Genomic DNA, 20,701 nt, shown 5'->3' on the forward strand with positions numbered 1-20,701 from the left:
TGCCCGTTCTTGCTTTTGTGGGTTCATCACTAAGCTATGACCTTTCTTTAGTTATTGCATGTAAACGTTTCTTAGTTTCAATTTCTCCTATTTTCTAAGAAGAAAGTGAAAGGATCTATTCCATCCACATTATTCCTGACTTTTAAATTGACATTTTTGGGCCTGTTTGAGGCCATCTATTTAAAGAATTTTGAGGTAATTTGATGTATCTTTCCTTTTGAGGATTCATTTTTGTTATTAATTCATTTTGTTTTCAAGATTGAGTCTAGATACATTCCAGGAGTCTGTAAGTTTGGTCTTCAATTGGGTTTTACTCATATTAGAAATCGTGATATGAATTTGATTTAACTTGTTTGGTTAATAGGAACTTTGGGGTTGGTCTATGGAAAAAACATTTGAACGGGTTCGTGGGAGTTTTCCCTGTCCATTTGATATGAGATGGAGAGGGTCTTAAGATAAAGTTCAATTACTGTCATACCCCAGTGAATGGGATTCACATTAGTTGGGAGGATGAAGTTATTGTCCTTTATAATAATTTAAAGCACTCTTATTGTAACATATACTAACTAGTAAGAAGAAAAATTGCTAAAACTTCTTCAAGTAAGAAATACAAAAAGCAACACAATTTGGGCCATAATCCCAAGAAAGAGGGTATTAACATAGAAAATTTGAGCCCCAACATTGATTTCTTGTTATCTCCAAAACCATAGTCATTTCTCTCTTTCCAAAGACAAACAATTAGCATGGAATGGTCATCCTCCAAAGCAGTGCACATTGATGGCTACCTAATTCCACTTTCCAACATGTTAAGAGATTCCCCACTTGAGAAGACATAACCCAATTTATTTTAAAAAGGCTAAGAACCATGTTCCACAGAAGGCTAGCAACTTCGCAATGCAGAAGAAGGTGATCCTCTAATTCCTCAAGTCTTTTTATGCAATTAACATCAATCAACCACTACTATGCATGCTTCCTAATGTTCTAGATAGTAGGAATCTTTCCTAAATCTGGTCCTACCATACTTTGTCTCCCAACAACTATATTGCTTTTCCATTGAAGAATATGTATATTTTTTTTTATAAGTAAGACGTAATTTTATTAGAAATGAATGTATAGGTGAAGCCATGTACACAGGAAGTGTACAATAGAAAACACCTAAATTCATTCTAGGAAACAGATAGCGACACTAGAAAATCATGAACAGAAGCTCTGTTAATTACTAAAACATAAAACCAAAACAACAAAGAATGCACAAAGAAATTCCAGAGTTGCTCCAAAGTAAGCTGCTTGTCATTAAAACACTGCTCATTCCTTTCCATCCAAATGCACCGCATAAGAAATGAAGGAACCATCTTCTAAGCCGCATCTACTTGAGAACAACTATGAATCCTGCTTCCTTAAATTATCCAATGTCAAAATTTTCCCAAGAGAGGTAGTCTAAATGAAAATAGCAATTTTGGAAGCCACGTGAGACCTCCAAATACACTTCCAAGGAAAAAGAGGACTATTCTGAAAAGTCAACAGCTTAGGGGATGCTTGGGGAATGAGATGATATGAGAATTTTGTGAATAGTTGTAAGATAGTTTGAGTTAAGTATCTATTGGGTTTTGAGAGAGGAGAGGAAAAAGTTGAATAAAATATATTATAAAATTAAAATATTGTTACAATATAATTTTTTTAATATAATTTTGTTTTGGAATTTGAAAAAGTTGAATTATTATTATTATTTTTTATTTATTTCAAAGTAAGGAAAAATTGTAATAATTAGTTTGGAAAAGTTGTACTGATTTGTTTGAAAGTGTTTGTATTTGAATGATGTTTGGGAAGGAAATGAAATGGGATGAGATGAGATGGGATGAGATGAAAAACTTTTCCAATCATTCCCTAGTATGAATGAACGGTGAACTTTTTACGCCCCTTGGACTTTCACAACGCCCTATCCTTATCATTACCACCAAACCTCAGAGTATAAAAAGCTAAAGAAAGCCGAAACTTCATCAATATCCCAATCCTGAACAGCTCTAGTTAAGCAAATATCCCATTGAATCGAGCCATTACAATAATAAAGCAAATCAGATGCAGCAGCAAACTGATTGGAAGCCAAAAGAAAGATAGGTGGAAACGCACTATTGAGGGCTCAATCACCACACCAAATGTCAAACTAGAAACGGATCCTAGATCCCTCGCCAATAGTATAACTAACATGATTAAGAAAACTCTCCCAGCCCTTTTTTAATGAACTTTCAAAGATCCACACCATAAACCCCCTGAACTTCATTAGAACAACAACCCCGCCAAGCACTTTCATACTTCCGATCCATGACCTCCCTCCAAAGCGACTATCCTTTTGATTGATATTTCTATGGCCACTTCCCCAATAAAGCTTTATTAAAGATTCTTAAATTACCAACCCTCCAACCGAAATAGGAGAACAAACAAGATGAAATTTAGTTTCCTATGCCATACCACCCAATAAAAAAGCATGAAACAACTTCTCAATTTGGTTGGCCACCCCTGCAGGCAATGGAAACAATGATAGAAAGTAAGTGGGGGAGATTGGAAAGGGTACTCTTGACAAGAGTAAGTCTACCCCCTTTAGATAAATAAAGCTGCTTTCAACCAGCCTACCTTTTCTCAACTTTCTCAACAACCCCATCCCAAATAGCACTAGCCTTAAAAGGCGCCCCCAACAGAAGGCCAGAGTACTTCAGGGGTAGAGAAGCAATTTTACAGCCCAACAAACATACCAAACTATTGATGTTACGCACCACCCCCACTAGAACCATCTCCGACTTTCCGAGGTTCACCTTGAGGCTTGATCCAACTTCAAAACATAATAACATAGCCCTAAGGCTTGAATTTGACCATGATCCGCATCACAGAATATGAGAGTATCATATGCAAATGGAAGATGCGAAAGTGTAAATTAGGCTTAAAAAATCGGAATCAAGTTTGGAATTGGATAAGGAACGATTCAATGAATCGGGTGATTCAACAAATTGAATTGGACTCCTGGATAATGCAGACGCCCAATTCCAAGAATTTCTCAAAAATGTATCTCCGATTGATTCATAACAATTTTAAATCGGTTATTTCGATGTTCATAAAAAGTATTAAAAATCATATATAATGCAATTGAAGCATTTAGTATCATGTTTAAAAGAGTATTAAGTATAAATTCATTGACTAATTTCAATAAGAATGATATGAATCCAAATAGTTTCAATAAACATGTAATTTATGTGTTTAACCTCAATTGTAACATTTTTTTGCCTCATATATGAAGAAAATAAAGATCATTAAGTTATAAGCACATGGAAAATGTAGTATTTTATGCATGACTACAACTTTAATACTAAATGCTCATTCATCTCTGACATTCGATGCTCCAATCTTCTTAGGAATTAGTGATATAAATGTGGCGTTAAGCCTTTTTTCAAAATTTCCTGCCATGAACATCTCCTTAAACACCTTTCATCAAATCCCCCTTCACCACTTCCCAACAAGTTTGGAAGAATCCCATAGAAAATCCATCTGGCCCAAGTGCTTTGTCGTTGGCCATTTTTCTCACCGCATCATGAACCTCCATCTCCTCGAAGGGCCTCTCCAACCTCAAGACATCCTGTGAGTCAATAGAATCACAAGCTAGACCATCGAACTTGGGCTGCCACCCCATTTATTCTGTAAGCAAATGTTCAAAGAAACCAACAACATGATCTCTAATTACAGGGGCCTCGGTACATGCTGCACCCTCTATATTCAGCATCTCTATAGTGGTGGTTCTCTTGTGAGAATTGGCCACTTGATGAAAGAATTTTGTACTTCGATCCCCTTCTTTCAACCACAAAGCTCTAGATTTTTGGCGCCACAAAATCTCTTCCAGCACAATAACCCTCTCTAATTCAGCAATCACCTCTAACTTTGGAGATATTTCTTCCAAGGCAAGAGCTAGGCCCTCCCGTGTCCTCTCTAGCTCCTGAAGCTCTTCCAATATGGACTTCTTTCATTCCCTTATGTTGCCAAAAGATTGTGTGTTCCAAATCTTCAAGTCATTTTTTAAAGCTTTCAGTTTATCTGCAAGAATGAAACTAGGGGTTCCATCAAACTGATATGAGGACCACCATTGCTGAACCTTGTCCATAAAACCTTCAGTGTTTAGCCACATATTTTCGAATTTAAAATACCAATGCCCTCCTTGGATACTACCACAATCAAGCAAAATAAGAAAATGATCCGAGCAGAGATGAGACCACCTCTTTTGACATACTTCCAGATACCGAGCTTCCCAATCTGAGGATACTAAAAATCTGTCTAATTTAGACCATGTATGATTATTTGACCACGTCAATGCCTCTCCCGTGAGAGGGATGTCCACCAGATTCAAGTTGAAAATAAATTCTGTCATTGCTGGTTGCATTCTACTATCTCCTGAGCGTTCACTTAGAAATCTTACAACATTAAAGTCACCACCTATACACCATGGTAATTCCCACCAGCTATGTACTCCAGGTAGTTCCTTTTTATAACATACTTCTATTGATGTCCAAGTTTGGCCCGTAGATACCAGCAAAGGCCCACATAAAGCTATCTTCCACACTTTCAAAAGAACATGCCACTGTGTACTCCCCTATAAAGTCCTCTATTCTCTCCACCACTCTTCTATCCCACATCACTAATACACCTCCCGAAGCCCCATCAACTGTAAGATAAGCCGAATCCATGTATGTACAGCTCCATATACTTCGAACAATTCTTCTTGTAACATATTTCAATTTGGTTTCTTGTAGCATACGATGTCCGCCCTCCATTCACGAAGCAAATTTTTTATACAAATACGTTTATTTGCCTTGTTAAGCCCTCAGACATTTCCAAGAAACAATTTTAGGCCTCATAAAACAGGTGCTATTTCCTTCCATTTAGATCTCTCTCGACTTGCACTGCCCTCATAATTAAGAGACCATGTTAGCCTCTTTAGCTCCCTTTGTTTTTTAGAAACTGATTTTTTATGATCAACATGACCAGCTTCAATGGCTGTAAGCAGTGCCATAAATTGCTCCTCAAAACCTTCACACTCTATCCCTAAGGTGCTTGCAAACCGATTAAGGAAACTCTGGGGTGTATAAGATCTTTTCTAAGATGCTTGCAAACCGATTAGGGGAGGTGTTGAGGAAGATTATAACAAAACCCCAAAACGCATTTGTACAAGGAAGGCAAATCCTAGATTCAGTCCTCATTGCCAATGAGTGTCTAGATAGCAGACAAAAATCTGGTAATTCGGGGATCCTATGTAAGTTAGATATGGAGAAAGCATATGATCATATTAATTGGGGTTTCCTACTCTACTTGCTTGGGAGGTGTGGGTTTGGGGAGAGGTGCTTGTGGATTAGATGATGCATATCAACAGTGAGATTCTCTGTGCTAGTAAATGGTAGTCCAATTGGCTTCTTCAATAGTTTTTGAGGTTTGAGACAAGGGGATCCATTCTTCCTACTCCTCTTTGTCATTGTTATGGAGGCACTGAGTGGAATGACTTCGGTGTTGGTTTGTAATGGTTTCATGGCTGGATTCTTGGTTGGTGACCCCACTAGGAGTATTATTAATATTTCTCATTTGTTATTTGCAAATGATATACTTATATTCTGTGAGGCAGAACAAAATCAATTGCGGGCACTAAGGCCACTCCTATTTTGCTTTGAAGTGGCATCGGGTTTGAAAGTGAACCTTGAAAAATCAGAATTGGTGTCAGTTGGTAATGTTTGTAATATCAGAAAATTGGCTAACACTTTAGGATGCAAGGTGTCTGCCCTACCTATGAATTACTTGGGTTTACCGTTGGGGATTGCCTCAAGGATTGTAACAATATGGGATACAGGGATCGAGAAGATCGAATATAGATTGATTGGTTGGAAGAGACTGTATTTGTCGAAAGGGGGTAGGATCACTTAATCAGAAGTACTCTCTCTAGTCTACCAACGTAGTTTTTTTTTTTTTTTTATCTCTATTCCCAATTTGAGCAAGTGTGGCGATCCGGATTGAGAAACTGTACAGGGACTTCCTTTGGAGTGGCATGGGGGACGACTTTAAATTCCATCTAGTCAAATGGACTAAGGTATGTCCCCCCACTTCCCTTGGGACGGTTGGGTATTATAAATCTAAAGATTTTTAATAGGCCATTACCTGGGAAATGGTTGTGGCGATATAACAAAGAACCAGAAGCTCTATGAAAGTTGGCGATTGATTAGAAATATGGAAGTGTGTGGAGAGAGAGAGAGAGAACCGGGGGGGGGGGGGGCTGGTGTAGTAGAGAGGTAAATGGGCCTCACGGAGTGGGGATTTGGAAGCATATTAGTCGGGGATGGGAGGTGTTCTCTTGTCAGACTAGACTTGTGTTGGGAGATGGTTCTAGAATAAAATTTTTGAGCGACATATGGTGTGGAAATAATACACTAAAAGATTTATTCCCCTTAGTATTCAGGATTGCATGTGAGAAAGAAGCTTCAGTGGTTGATTTTATGGTGATAGCTGGGATCAAATACAGTGGAACATCATCTTTAGCAGGGCGGCTCAAGACTGAGAAGTTGGTAGCTTTGAGGAGTTCTTTCAACTTTTGTATTTTGTGAGTCCGAGCATCCAAGGAAATGATAAGTTGTGGTGGGCACCAGCAGGTAAAGGTACATTCTCAGTTCAATCATTCTATAAGTCTCTCACACAATTGCAAACACTTAGTTTCCATGGAAGAGGATTTAGCGTAATAAGCTGCCTCCCAAAGCGATTTTCTTTGCATGGACAGCTTCACTGGGAAAGATCTTGACGAATGGATAATTTTTCAAAGACGTGGGGTGATCATAATAGACTGGTGCTACATGTGCAAGAAGAGTGGTGAAACTGTGGATCATCTTCTACTGCATTGTGATGTTGCCAGAGCGATATGGGTTGAGGTGTTCAGGAGATTAAAGTTAGCATGGGTTATGCCCACCATAGTGGAGGTGCTCTTGGCTTGTTGGACGAATTTAGGAAGTATTCCACAAATCAAAGCCATGTGGAAGATGGTTCCTATTTGCATTCTATGGTGCTTATGGTAAAAGAGTGAAATGAAAGGATGTTCGAAGACAAGGAGCGGTCATTTGAGGATCTTAGATATAATTTTGTTAGAACGTTATTCCTATGGGCCATAGCTATAGATTTTAATGGTTTAGACTGGCATGATTTTCTTGTTTCCTTCTCTTCATCCTATATAGGTGTTTCCTCTTGTATACCATCTTGTGTACTTGGGCTATGCCTCTTCTATTAATACAATTGTTTACTTGTAAAATAAAAGTACTCATTCATCTCTAAATTCATTTGTTCAACTAAAGAAAGAGAGGGGAGCTATATTTGCTCATGAAGCTTGAAATCCTCTCTTGGAATGTGCTAGGGCTTAATGATCGAAACAAGCACCTTCACATAAAATATTTATTTTTTTTATAAGTAAAAATATTATATTGTTGTGAATTGTTGAAAAGAGAGAGAGCCTCCAAGACAAAGAGAGAGGTTCTAAGACAGAGAGAAAATGAGAGGGAGAGAATTCTTATTCCATATTGATCCATATGATATAACATCAATATACCCATATATATAGGGTTACAAAAGTCTTAATTGACGACTACGACGGCTAAATGTGGTCATACAATACAAGATGGTTTCCAACACTTTCCCATTGTATGATCATATTTAAAGAATATGCCTCGTTAAAATCTTGCCAAGGAAAAACCTTGTGGGAAAAAACCAATGGCGAAGGAAAAAGAGTATAGTATTCATGTGTATCGTCGAGTGCTTTAGGATTGCCTCATTAAAACCTTGCAAAGGAAAACCCAGTAGGATAAAACCTTAGCGAAGGAAAAAGAGTACAATCAGCATAAGTCTTCAAGACATTACTTCCCTTGAAAAGTGCATGATAATAGGTCTTCAAGTCTCCGTATTCTAATATTCTGCACAATCTTCTTAAATGTTACAGTTGGTAATATTTTAGTGAATAAATCTGCCAGATTATTACTTGACCGTATCTTCTTGACATTAATTTCATCTTTCTTTTCATGAATTGCAATGATCTTCTTGTGTGGATCTGAAAGATAACCTGTATCCGTATATCCAACTAATTGTGGACTTGATCTATGTTGATAAAATAATCACATATTCAAGGCTTCAATTGCACTGAGATAAGGTACTTCAGGACCAAGAATTTCTCCATCGTCTTCACAAGGACGAAATGGATTTTTCTGCTCATCAAATTATCAAGCAACCATTGGGGTACTCAGGGGATGAGTTTTGTCCATATAAAAGTGTTTCAAGACTTTATAGTGAAATTCACTATATTAATTCAAAATCATTTTAATATTAAATTCACTACTCTTATGGAGTTGTGCTCTTCTGGAGTTCTTGTAAATAACACAGTTAGTGAAGAATTCATCAATATTAAGCCACAAACCTCATTTTTCAACGAAAACGGTGGCCAGCTTTTTAGATCAGACAAGCATCGCAGGCTTTTTCAACTCTTCTATAGCTGTCAGGCGCCACAGAGCTATGATGTTACATCTTTTTGTCTCTTGTAAAGAGATGCTTCACGAGAGATGCTGTGAAGCAATAGAGGTGCTTAGTCATAATTTTCTCTATAAAAGAGATATTCAGCTCATCTTCATTTGCATCTCATCTTCTTCACTTTTCTGTAATTATACTGCATTCTTACTCTGCAATGGTTCAACAATCTTCTCAACAATCTTCTTATGGTCAATATATGAGATATTCTGCACCTCATTCATTAGCTGTTCCTGTTTCTACCACAGGTGCTATAATGCAATACAATAATATCTGACTAATAAGTCAGATAATGAACCTATCTACGAGCTTGTGAGTCTCGATACCCGATACTCATCATCCGTTGTTGCATTTTCTCAGCGACTGCAATCTAAAACTTTATCAACTCCACGAGAATATTGCTATCCTTCAGCGACTTATTCTGGAGTCCAACATGAAGATAGGAGTAATAAAAAAAGAGAATAAGAATTTAAAATCCTTGCTTAAATCTTTTTTTTGATTGCCTACTCTTTTAGATAAGATGCCATGCAGATTCTTGAAGAACAAGAGCGTTTAAAGAATGAGGCGAAATGCCTCAAATTTCTGTAATTTTTCTTCGATATAATAAAATAATATTTCACAAATATTCATATTTGTATTTCTATTTTCTGGTAGATATTCTGTGTGCTCTATTTTATTTCTCCTTTAATAATGCACACTTCTTACAAAAACCGTAATATGAATCTGAAATACTAATTGCATTTAAGAGATGGTATTTCAGAACTAATAATATCATTCATCTCTCCCTTAAAACCGCAAGGGTTTCAGATTTATATTTTAAATATGTGCAGTTTTTATGAGCTCTTTTGGAGCCTCAATGACATTTAAATCATATATATAAACTGGAAATAATAGCTTGTTTCCATTTGCGTTTAAATTGTTTTAGATCATATAAGGATTTTTGAAACTTAATAGAATACATATTTCTAGATGTATTCAGATTAGAAGTTTCAGGCATTTTCTGTCCTTCAGAGATTTTTATATATATGTCATGATCCAATGATCCATATAAATATGTAGTTAATCATGCATATCCAAACTCTCTATAATTTTCAAGCTAATCAAAATCTTAATATAATTTCATACACTTGTGATTTCTGCGAGAAACCGACTTGTGATTTCTATATCACATTTTCAGATTAAAAGTTTCAGGCATTTTATATCATTTATATAAATATCCACTGATATTTAACAAACATCACCTCTTTAGGTGTTTGGATTTCAAGTCCATATATATTACATTTTACTAGTGATATCAATTTTACAGGAATTGTCTGCGAGAAACTGACTCGTGATTTATATATCACATTTTCATTTTTTTTATATAAATACCCATTGATATTCAATAATCATCACCGCTTTAGGTGTTTGGACTACTAGTCTATATGTATCACATTTTACTAGTGATATCAACTCTGTAGGAATTATCTGCGAGTAACTAAATCGTGATTTATATATCACATTTTTATTTTATTTATATAAATACCCACTGATATTCAACAAACATCACCTCTTTAGGTGTTTGGACTACAAGTTCATATGCATTATATTTTATTAGTGATCAATTCTGCAGGAATTGTTTCTTTCAAATTTGGCCAATATTTTTACGTCGGTATTTTTCGGCGGTTCTAGATTCACTTTCATCATTACTTCTGGTAATGTCAATTGCCATTTTATATGGAAATACGTTGTCGACAACGATTTTATTTCTATCCATAATTTCTCCAATATTTATGAAATGTATCGAGATCTTGTTATTTTCAGGTATCTGTCCCTCTTCAAGGGAAGACATTTTATGAAAAATCTCTTCAGGAGGCACTGATCAAGAGATTTATACTCTTCAAGAGTTTATATAGGAGAATTTTATATAATAAATTTGGATGGACTTTATTGCTTGTTTTGTGGGTATATCCTCTTTAGGAGCACCAAATTATGTGCTTTTCTCTTTTGAGATACTTTATCTTTTGTATCAATAGGTCTCATATGCCTTTAGACATATCTTATGTTCATTAGACTGCTGAATTTCTTAATTATCCTACAAGGTCTTCAATCCTCGCTGGGATTTTAGCAGCTATAATATGAGACATTTTTATCTTATTGCATCCATAATTTAATTATCATATGAACTTCCAGTTCACATATGATAATCAAGATAATGTCGAATTATTTCATCTTATTTGCTTCTAGCAAATTTTTCTTTCCACTCCTGGTGGTAAGACTTTATAGTAAAAGAATCTTCTGGTTCTTTTATGGATGTCCATATAAAAATTTATTCGACTTATCGTAATTGATTTTGGATGATCAAGATAATCATGAAAAGATACAAATATTTTGAATCATATCACTATTGATGCATCATAATTTTTTATTCAATAATTGTATAATATCATCTCAAAGAGAAAACTGGTAGATTTTTCAATACAAACTTCTGGCTCGAAAGCTGGTAGCACTCGATATTGCTACATCAGGAGCACACGATATTGCTACTTCAGGAGCACATTCGAGACATTTATTTTAAACATATAATCAATAATGCATAATAAGTATAAAAATAAATAAAACTTGTATATACATTATGTGAATAAAAATTGACCACAGATATAATTGAAATGTAAATCATGAAAATTTTAATTCACCATAAATATAACTTGAGATGTAAACTATGTGAATAAATACAGAATTTATCAAGTAATAATAATGAATATAATCATTAATATTCACCTTAAGGATTGCAAATAATATATTGAAAAACTTACTTGAAATAGAAGACTACTATCTTCAGTATCACTAGAACTTTCGTGCACTTTAAAAATTAGTAAGATCGAAAAAGGTCATGCTATATTGCTCCTGTCAGAAAACTAATAGAAACTATTAGTCAAACATAGCATGTCAACCACCAAAAGCAAGTGGGCTCCATGTAATAATACAAAAAGCAAGTGGTCCATGTGAGAATACCGAAAGCAAGTGGTCCATGTGATAATACCAAAGCCGTAGTTGGTGTACAAAGGAAGGCTCCATGTGATAATGCCAAAAGTAAGTGGGCTCCATGTAATGATACCAAAACATATAGGCTGCAAAACAGCTGTCTCAGCTTGTTTTACCTGCTCCTTTTTCAAACTTCCCCAAGAAAAGCTTCCTTTAGTGGCTTTTCTTGTTCTTTAGTGAAAATGAATACACCCATTAAAGCGCGTAAGCTCATAAAACATGTAGCCTTTTGAGACCTTTATGGAAGTCATAATAGGCGGCTTCTTTGGCATTGTTTGGACGGGACCGGACTAATTGATCATAGACTTTGCAGAGCTAGACCAGCGCGTCACACGTGAAAACCCAATTAGCGGCTGAGTGGAGTTTGGTGTTGAAAACTAACACCGAGACCGACAGATGAGAGAAGATGACGTCATCCCACACGTCATTTCTCAAGTCTTTAGTTTTGTCCTTGTACCCAGCAGGACGATCAGAATCATTGTAAGCAGTGGTCTCACTATAGCCACCTGGGCGATTGCCAGAGTAAGCATTGATCTTGTTGAAGCCTACATCGGGCACTTCGTGGAGGCACAGATCCTGGAGGCCTACCCACAAACAGCCCCTTCGCTGACCGAGTTGAAGTCACAACAGCAACAGAAACATCGAGGTACGAGTTCTAGGATTTTTCCCTCATTCGAGTTTCATTCGGAACCCGACTTCTGTGGCGCGCCGAATATTTGACGAGGGGACAAGAAGCCGAGCGGCAGGCTCTACTTGTCGCGCGGAACGATATCGTTCCACGGCGGCCTCTCCCTGATCTTTCGATTCCCAAACTTCGAAAGCCAGCTTAGCACCAAGGCCCGCGGGAACTGCAGCAACATTGGCGTCGACCAGATCGTTGCGGCCTCGTGGTCCAACAACTCCGCTTCAGGAATCATCCACCAACCAATACTGCCAATATGACAGTGAGACGCTGACAATGTTCACGTCGTCCCTGTATTTGGCTGCTCTACTTTCATCCATCGTGGTGTCCACTGTGACACGTAAATTCGGTCGCAGGTTGTCCATGCTCTTGGGTGGCCTGCTCTTTTGCGTGGGTGCCATCCTCAATGGCTTTGCCCAAGCCGTCTGGATGCTTATCGTCGGCCGAATGATTACTCAGTTTCGGCCACTCCGGCTTTAGCTGTGGAGTATGTACACAGCCAGATCCTGGGGATTAGAGAGGAGAACTCGTACCTCGATGTTGCTGTTGCTGCTGTGACTTTAACTCGGTCAGCGAAGGGGCTGTTTGTGGGTAGGCCTCCAGGATCTATGCCTCCATGAAGTGCCCGATGTAGGCTTCAAAGAGATCAATGCTTACTTCGGCGATCGCCCAGGTGGCTACAGTGAGATCACTGCTTACAATAATTCTGATCGTCTAGCTGGGTACAAGGACAAAACTAAAGACTTGAGAAATGACGTCATCTTCTTTCATTTGTCGGGCTCGGTGTTAGTTTTCAACACCAAACTCCACTCAGCCGCTAATTGGGTTTTCACGTGTGACACGCGCGGGTCTAACTCTGCGAAGTCTATGATCAATTAGTCCGGTCCCGTCCAAATAATGCCAAAGAAGCCGCCTATTATGACTTCCATAAAGGCCTCAAAAGGCTACATGTTTTATGAGCTTACGCTCTTTAATGGGTGTATTCATTTTCACTAAAGAACAAGAAAAGCCACTAAAGGAAGTGTTTCTTGGGGAAGTTTGAAAAAGGAGCAGGTAAAACAAACTGAGACAGTTGTTTTGCAGCCTATGTTTTTTGGTATCATTACATGGAGCCCACTTACTTTTGGCATTATCACATGGAGCCTTCTTTTGTACAACAACTACGGCTTTGGTATTATCACATGGAGCACTTGCTTTTGGTATGATTACATGGAGCCCACTTGCTTTTGGTATTATTACATGGAGCCTTCCTCTTTACACCAAATACGACCTTGAGGAGATGAAAGATGAGTTCAATGACAATTTTTTTTATATAATTGGCATCTGACTAATGGTTTCCATTAATTTTTTTAGGTGGTTGACATGCCATGTTTGACTAATAGTTTCTATTAGTTTTCTGACAGGAGCTATATACTGTGACCTTTTTCGATCTTACTAATTTTTAAAGTGCACGAAAGTTCTAGTGATACTGAAGGTAGTAGTCTTCTATTTCAAGTAAATTTTTCAATATATTATTTGCAATCCTTAAGGTGAATATTAATGATTATATTCATTATTATTACTTGATAAATTCTATATTTATTCACATAGTTTACATCTCAAGTTATATTTATGGTGAATTAAAATTTTCATAATTTACATTTTAATTATATCTGTGGTCAATTTTTATTCACATAATTTATATACAAGTTTTATTTATTTTTATACAAGTTTTGTCCATATAAAAGTGTTTCAAGACTTTATAGTGAAATTCACCATATTGATTCAAGATCATTTTAATATTAAATTCACTACTCTTCTGGAGTTGTGCTCTTCTGGAGTTCTTGTAAAAAACACAGTTATTGAAGAATTCATCAATATTAAACCGCTAACCTCCTTTTTCAACAAAAACGGTGGCCAGCTTTTTAGATCAGATGAGCATCGCAGGCTTTTTCAACTCTTCTGTAGCTGTCAGGCGCCGCAGAGCTATGATACTACATCTTTTTGTCTCTTGTAAAGAGATGCTTCACGAGAGATGCTGTGAAGCAATAGAGGTGCTTAGTTATAATTTTCTCTATAAAAGAGATATTCAGCTCATCTTCATTTGCATCTCATCTTCTTTACTTTTCTGTAATTATACTGCATTCTTACTCTGCACTTGCTCAACAATCTTCTCATGGCCAATATATGAGATATTCTGCACCTCGTTCATCAGCTGTTCCTATTTCTACATCAGTGCTATATGCAATACAATAATGATCTTACTAATAAGTCAGATAATGAAGCTATCTACGAGCTTGTGAGTCTCGATACCTGATACTCATCATCCGTTGTTGCATTTTCTCAGCGACTGCAATCTAAAACTTGTGGAGTTGACAAACTCCACGAAAATATTGCTATCATTCAGCGACTTATTCTGGAGTCCAACATGAAGATAGGAGCAATAAAGCAAGAGAATAGAAATTTAAAATCTTTGCTTAAATCTTCTTTTCGATTGCCTACTCTTTTAGATAAGGATGTCGTGTAGATTCTTGAAGAACATTAGCATTTAAAGAATGAGGTGAAATGCCTCAAATTTCTATAATTTTTCTTCGATATAATAAAATAATATTTCACAAATATTCATATTTGTGTTTCTATCTTCTGATAGATGTTCTGTGTGCATTATTTTATTTTTACTTTTAATAATGCACACTTCTTACAAAATCGTAATATGAATCTAAAATACTAATTGCATTTAAGAGATGGTATTTCAGAACTGATAATATCATTTATCTCCCCCTTGAAACCGCAAGGGTTTCAGATTTATATATCAAATATGTGCAGTTTTCATGAGCTCTTCTAGCGCCTCAATGCCATTTAAATCATTTATATAAACTGTAATAATAGCTTGTTCCGCGTGCGTTTGGATTGTTTTAGATCGTATAAGAATTTTTGAAACTTGATAGAATACATATTTTTAGATGTATTCAGATTAGAAGTTTCAGACATTTTCTATCCTTTAGGGATTTTCATATATATGTCAAGATCCAATGATCTATATAAATATGCAGTTAATCATGCATATCCAAACTCTCGATAACTTTCAAGCTAATAAAAAAACCTCAATATAATTTCAACCACTTTAAAAGCATATCAATATTGTTTCTTTGAGAAACCGACTTGTGATTTCTATATCACATTTTCAGATTAAAAGCTTCAGGCATTTTATATTGTTTATATAAGTATCAACTGATATTCAACAATCATCACCTTTTTAGGTGTTTGGACTACGAGTCCATATGTATCACAAAGAGAGAGAGGTTCTGAGACAGAGAGAAAATGAGAGGGAGAGAATTCTTATTCCATATTGATCCGCATGATATAATATCAATAGACCCATATATATAGGGTTACACAAGTCTTAATTGACGACTATGACTTGGTCAATTACGACGGCTAAATGTGGTCATACAATACAAGATGGTTTACAACATATATATATTAATAGGAGTAACCAAGTACCCTGGACATATACAAGAAAACACCTAGTCCAGACTAGCTAGCCTCAAATGACCCAAAAAGCCCATGAAAATTAGAAATATATTCAAAATATATCAAGCCCAAATTGGAATAGAACACACCTCCCAAACCCCAACCCCCCATAAGACTAATACTCCACCCGCAACTCCCTCTACAAGGACATCTTCATAATGCCCTCCCTTTCGTCTTCCCTCGACTTGAGCTACCTTCCTTGGCATCGTAGTTGATTGCCCAAGAAAGATGCTTTAACTCCTTGATTTTCTGAAAACTTGATTTTGTTTCAAGCGAGTGGCCCGTCTCTATTGCAGTGAGTAGTGCTTTAAATTGGCCTTAACATCCTCCATATGAAAGCCCTGCAATATGTTGATTCTCTGCTTGCATGCTTCATAACAACGGCTTTGGACGTAGTGATGCTTCGAATGGAATTCAGAAAACCTTTCCATCCGATGCTATTTGCGCCTTCAGGGATCACCAACAAACCTTTCCTTCCATTTTGGAATCTTGAAAGTTGCAAAAAACTGCCCTTTGCGTTAATATGATGTTGAATGATGAGAACTCCATTACCCATCCTTAACTCCCTGAAGAATCCATCATGACAAATGAGTTCTAAACAATCATCTATCCCCTTACCAACCCATAAAGTTGCGGTCCCACATAGGCACATGAACTTAGCTATCCTTTTACTACGTTCAGAGTCGTGAAAGTTATTTCCTTCCTCTTTCGTAAAAACGAAAGTTTTTTATTCCACCTTCAACCACCTCTCACCTTCCATCTGAAATGAATCCGCATTGCGCATCATCATCCTCTAGTCCTAAATCACACAATCATCTCCCAAAACGTCAAGCTTCCTCTCACTTCGTCATCTCCGGCATCATCTCCTAAAACATGCAAATCTGATGTAGGTCTGCGTTGGCAAATTCAAAGGAGTGGTTTTCTGAGAAAATCTGATCGCCGGATGGAGGACTGACTTCGGAGTGCCCTCAGAGGAGTCGCCAGAGTCCGATGGTATTGTCTGTGGTGGTGGAGGCACAGATCCGACAGACGACAGTCCGAGAGATCTACTTGACGATTTTGAATCTTGTTGCTAGAGGGAGGACCCACGTTGGAGTGCCCATAGAGGAGTTGTCGGAGCCTGTTAGTCTTGTCTGTGTCGAGGAGGCACAGATACCACCAATGACGATGCCTCCGAGAAATTTCCTCAATGTCTCTAAGAAATATGAGAAATTCCAAGTTGCCAAAGGGAGGACCGATGCCGAAAGTGCCCTCAGGAGATGTCGGAGTCCATTGACCTTGTTTGTGGTGGTGGTGGGGTGTCTTAGGAGAAGGGTGATGCCGGTCAGTGCCTTAGGTGAAGGGTGACAGAGGGTTTAGCCTTAAAAAAAGCTGCAAATATATGAAGTTGTGTCTTCACATAAAATCTTTATTGCAGACTTGGAAGATTGATATTGTGTGTTTTTAAGAAACAAAGTTACGTGTTGTTGATAGAAGCATCATTCGTAGTCTCTGGGGGTGTCCTTTTGCGGGTTGGTCCTATTTGTCTTCCCTAGGAGCTTGAGGTGGTGTTCTTTTAATGTGGGATAGAAGAGTAGTGGAGTCGATTGAGGAGTGTATTGGGAATTTCTCAGTTGCTAGATTTTTTAGAAATGTTGAGGATGGGTGGGAGTACGCTTATGTAGGCACTTATGGGCCAAATATGGATAGTGATAGAGAATGTTGTGGGAGGAGCTGGTGGGTTTATATTATCTATGGGACGTGCCATAGTGTATGTGTGGGGTTTATATTACCCGCTTTCCTAGTGAGTGATCAGGGAACATCGAACTTCCTTGGCTATGGAAGAGTTCTCGGAGTTCATCTTTGATTTGGATCTCATGGACCTTCCTCTTGTTGGGGGTGAGTTCAATTGGTCTAATAGTTGGGGTTAGTTGTGATTGGATAGGTGTCTCGTCTCTCCATCGTGGGAGGCTCACTTTCTGGAGTTGTGCTAGAAGTTTGCCTTGAGTTTACTTGGATCACTTTCCTATTCTGCTGGATTGTGGAGGTATTCATGGGGGATGCCGGTATTTCAAGTTTGAAAATATGTGGTTAGTTGCTGATGGCTTTGTAGATAAGGTTGGATCTTGGTGGTCTTCTTATCAGTTCACGGGCACTGCTAGTTTCATTCTTGCTGGTAAACTCAAGGCTTTGAAGCATAATTTAAAGAAGTGGAATTTGGGAATGTTGACAATTAAAAGACTTCCCTTTTGGAGGAGCAGCAAGTTTTGGAGGGTAGGGAGGTGATGGGAGATAACTCTGAGGAGGTATTGTTGAGGAAAAGTTAGGCTGTGATTGAGCTGGAGAGGGTGTTGTTGATGGAGGAGACTTTGTGGTGACAAAAATATGGGGCTCTTTGGTTAAAGCTTGAGATAACTTCTTAACCTTGTTAACCATCCCTGCAGGCAAAGGAAATAAAGATAAAAAATAAGTGGGGAGGTTTGATAAAGTATTCTTAATTAATGTGAGTCTACCTCATTTCGATAAATACATCTGTTTCCAACCAGCCAACCTTTTCTCTACTTTCTCAACAACCCTATCCGAAATGGCTCTAGCCTTAAATGTCGCCCCCAATGGATGACCCAAATATTTCATAGGCCAGGAAGCCACTTTACAACCCAAGAAACTTGCCAAGCTGTTGATACTTGGGCACCACACCCATTGGAACCATCTCAAACTTACCAAGGTTCACCTTGAGACTTGACACTGCTTCAAAGCATAACAAAAGTGCCCTTAAAGCTTGAATCTGGCCATGGTCCGCCTCACAAAAAATAAGAGTATCATTTGCAAAAAGGAGATGGGAAATTATGATAGAACCATTAATCCCATTTCCCACCGAAAATCCAGACAAAAAACCTCCCCCAATGGCACATTGATATAGTCCACAGGAGGTCTGACGGCACATGGGGATAGGATGTAGTAGAGGCCTAACGGGAGCATGCAGTCTACAATGAGATCATATTCAAGACGTTATCATCACATGGTAATGTTCCTTTCTTGTGGAAGAGTATTTGGAGGTCTCATGTGCCTTCCAAAGTAGTTTTTTTTGTATGGACCGCCTCTCATGGGAAGATTTTGACCACGGACAATTTGTGGAAGTGGGGTCTCATTGTTATGGATTAGTGTTATCTGTGCAAGAAGAATGGAGAATCAGTGGATCACTTATTATTGCATTGTGAGGTGACAAGAGTGATGTGGGATGAGATATTTAGAAGAGTTGGTGTGGCTTGGGTTATGCCTTTGAGGGTGGTGGGTTTAATAGCTTGTTGAGGGCGGTGGATTTAATAGCTTGTTGGAAGGAGACTGAAGGCTGTCCCCAAGTGGTGGCAGTTTGGAAGATGATTCCTTTGTGCATTATGTGGTCTATTTGGATGGAAAGGAATGCTTGGTACTTTGAAGATAGGAAGCTTACAATGGAGGAACTTAGAACTTTTTTGTACACACATTATTGCTATGGTTTAGGCCAATGTGCTTAGCAGAAATAGTGTTCATGATTTTCTGTTTTAATTTATGGTTCCTAGATTGTATTTAGGTGTTCTTTTGTATACTTCTTCTGTACACGGGTTTCGCTTACTTCATTTGTATCAATAAAATTTTCATCTTCTTATAAAAAAAACTAAAGAAAATAATTTACTACATATTTTATCTTTTAATTTTTCTGTGATTCCTATTGAATATGAAGAAGTTAATATATGTTTAGTTTTATCATATTTTTGTACAAGAAATTAAAAAGAAATTTAGTTGTTAGACAACTTAAAAATAAATACAGTTTTGAATCGGTTGGAATCGGCTAGAATTGCCCTACATCGGTTGATTGAAGTGGTTTAGTGAACGATTCAAAAGACTCACTAAAATCGGTTTGGTTTCTGATCAATTCAATTTGAATCAGCTGAATCGGTTTGAATTGAATCGTTTTTTTGAGCCTTGAATGTAATAGACCCAATAATAGCATTACCAACGGAGAAATCTAAATGACCACCCCTCTGCACCATAGCGGCCTCCACCATTTGACCCAATGCCTCCTCAAACCACGAGCTATGGGAAAAACCAGCAGGGCTACCATTAATCAACACCGATAATTGGGCAGTAGAAACACAATGCCTAATCCACGAACACTATCTTTCCCCAAAATCGCAGCTCCCAAGCATGTAGAAATGGAAGTCCTGATTCACATGATCAAATGCCTTTTCCATATTTAAGCTTACAAAGAACACCAGGAACACCCTCCTCATTCAACTGTCTAGACATTCATTAGTAATAACCACATCCATGGTAGAATATATAGCGGAGTAAGGCTACTTTTTTAGAGTAGTTTCTTTGCTGGGTGGGTTGCCTAATGAGAGATTCTTACCTTTTGTTAACTTAAAAAAAAGTAGCATGTTATAGTGATAGATTAATGTTGTATGTGTAAGAGGATTGAGGAAAATTTTATCATCTTTTGCTTCATTGCGAGGTATGTAGTGCCTCGTGATGCTATTTTTTTGGATATTGAGTTCTGCCTCAATGTGGTGCGGATCTCTGTGTATTGGAAAGGTTGGTTTGGCATTCATCATAGTTAAGCCTTGTGGAAAATGATTGCAACTTTTTTAATGTGGTACATTTGGAGAGAGAAATTGAAGTTTTTAAGATGGCATTAAGGTAGCAGAGGCTCTTAAGCCTTTATTTTCAATCTCTTTACTGCTAGATGGTGGCACGTGTTTTCTAATTTTTAGTTTTCAGAACTTCATCTTTTTACTTTTATTTTTCTGGTTTAAGTGTCTCTTATATACTTCATGTGTATTTGGGTGGTACCCTTTTTGCTCAGTGCTAAATCCTAGTTTTTTGTTTTGCTTTTTAAGGGCCAAGATGACGTGTCTTTTATATATCATTCGTTTTTTATACAAGTAAGATGAT

General features: G+C 37.4%; 1 protein-coding gene across 4 annotated transcripts in view; it reads left to right on the forward strand.

The window, feature by feature from the left end:
• LOC122309481 (sacsin) overlaps nt 1-20,701 on the forward strand; it is a 70,166-nt gene that overhangs the window by 15,089 nt on the left and 34,376 nt on the right. The window lies entirely within an intron of this gene.

The sequence above is a fragment of the Carya illinoinensis genome, chromosome 5 (genome assembly GCF_018687715.1).
Source record: "Carya illinoinensis cultivar Pawnee chromosome 5, C.illinoinensisPawnee_v1, whole genome shotgun sequence".
In the NCBI taxonomy this organism is placed as follows: Eukaryota; Viridiplantae; Streptophyta; class Magnoliopsida; order Fagales; family Juglandaceae; genus Carya; species Carya illinoinensis.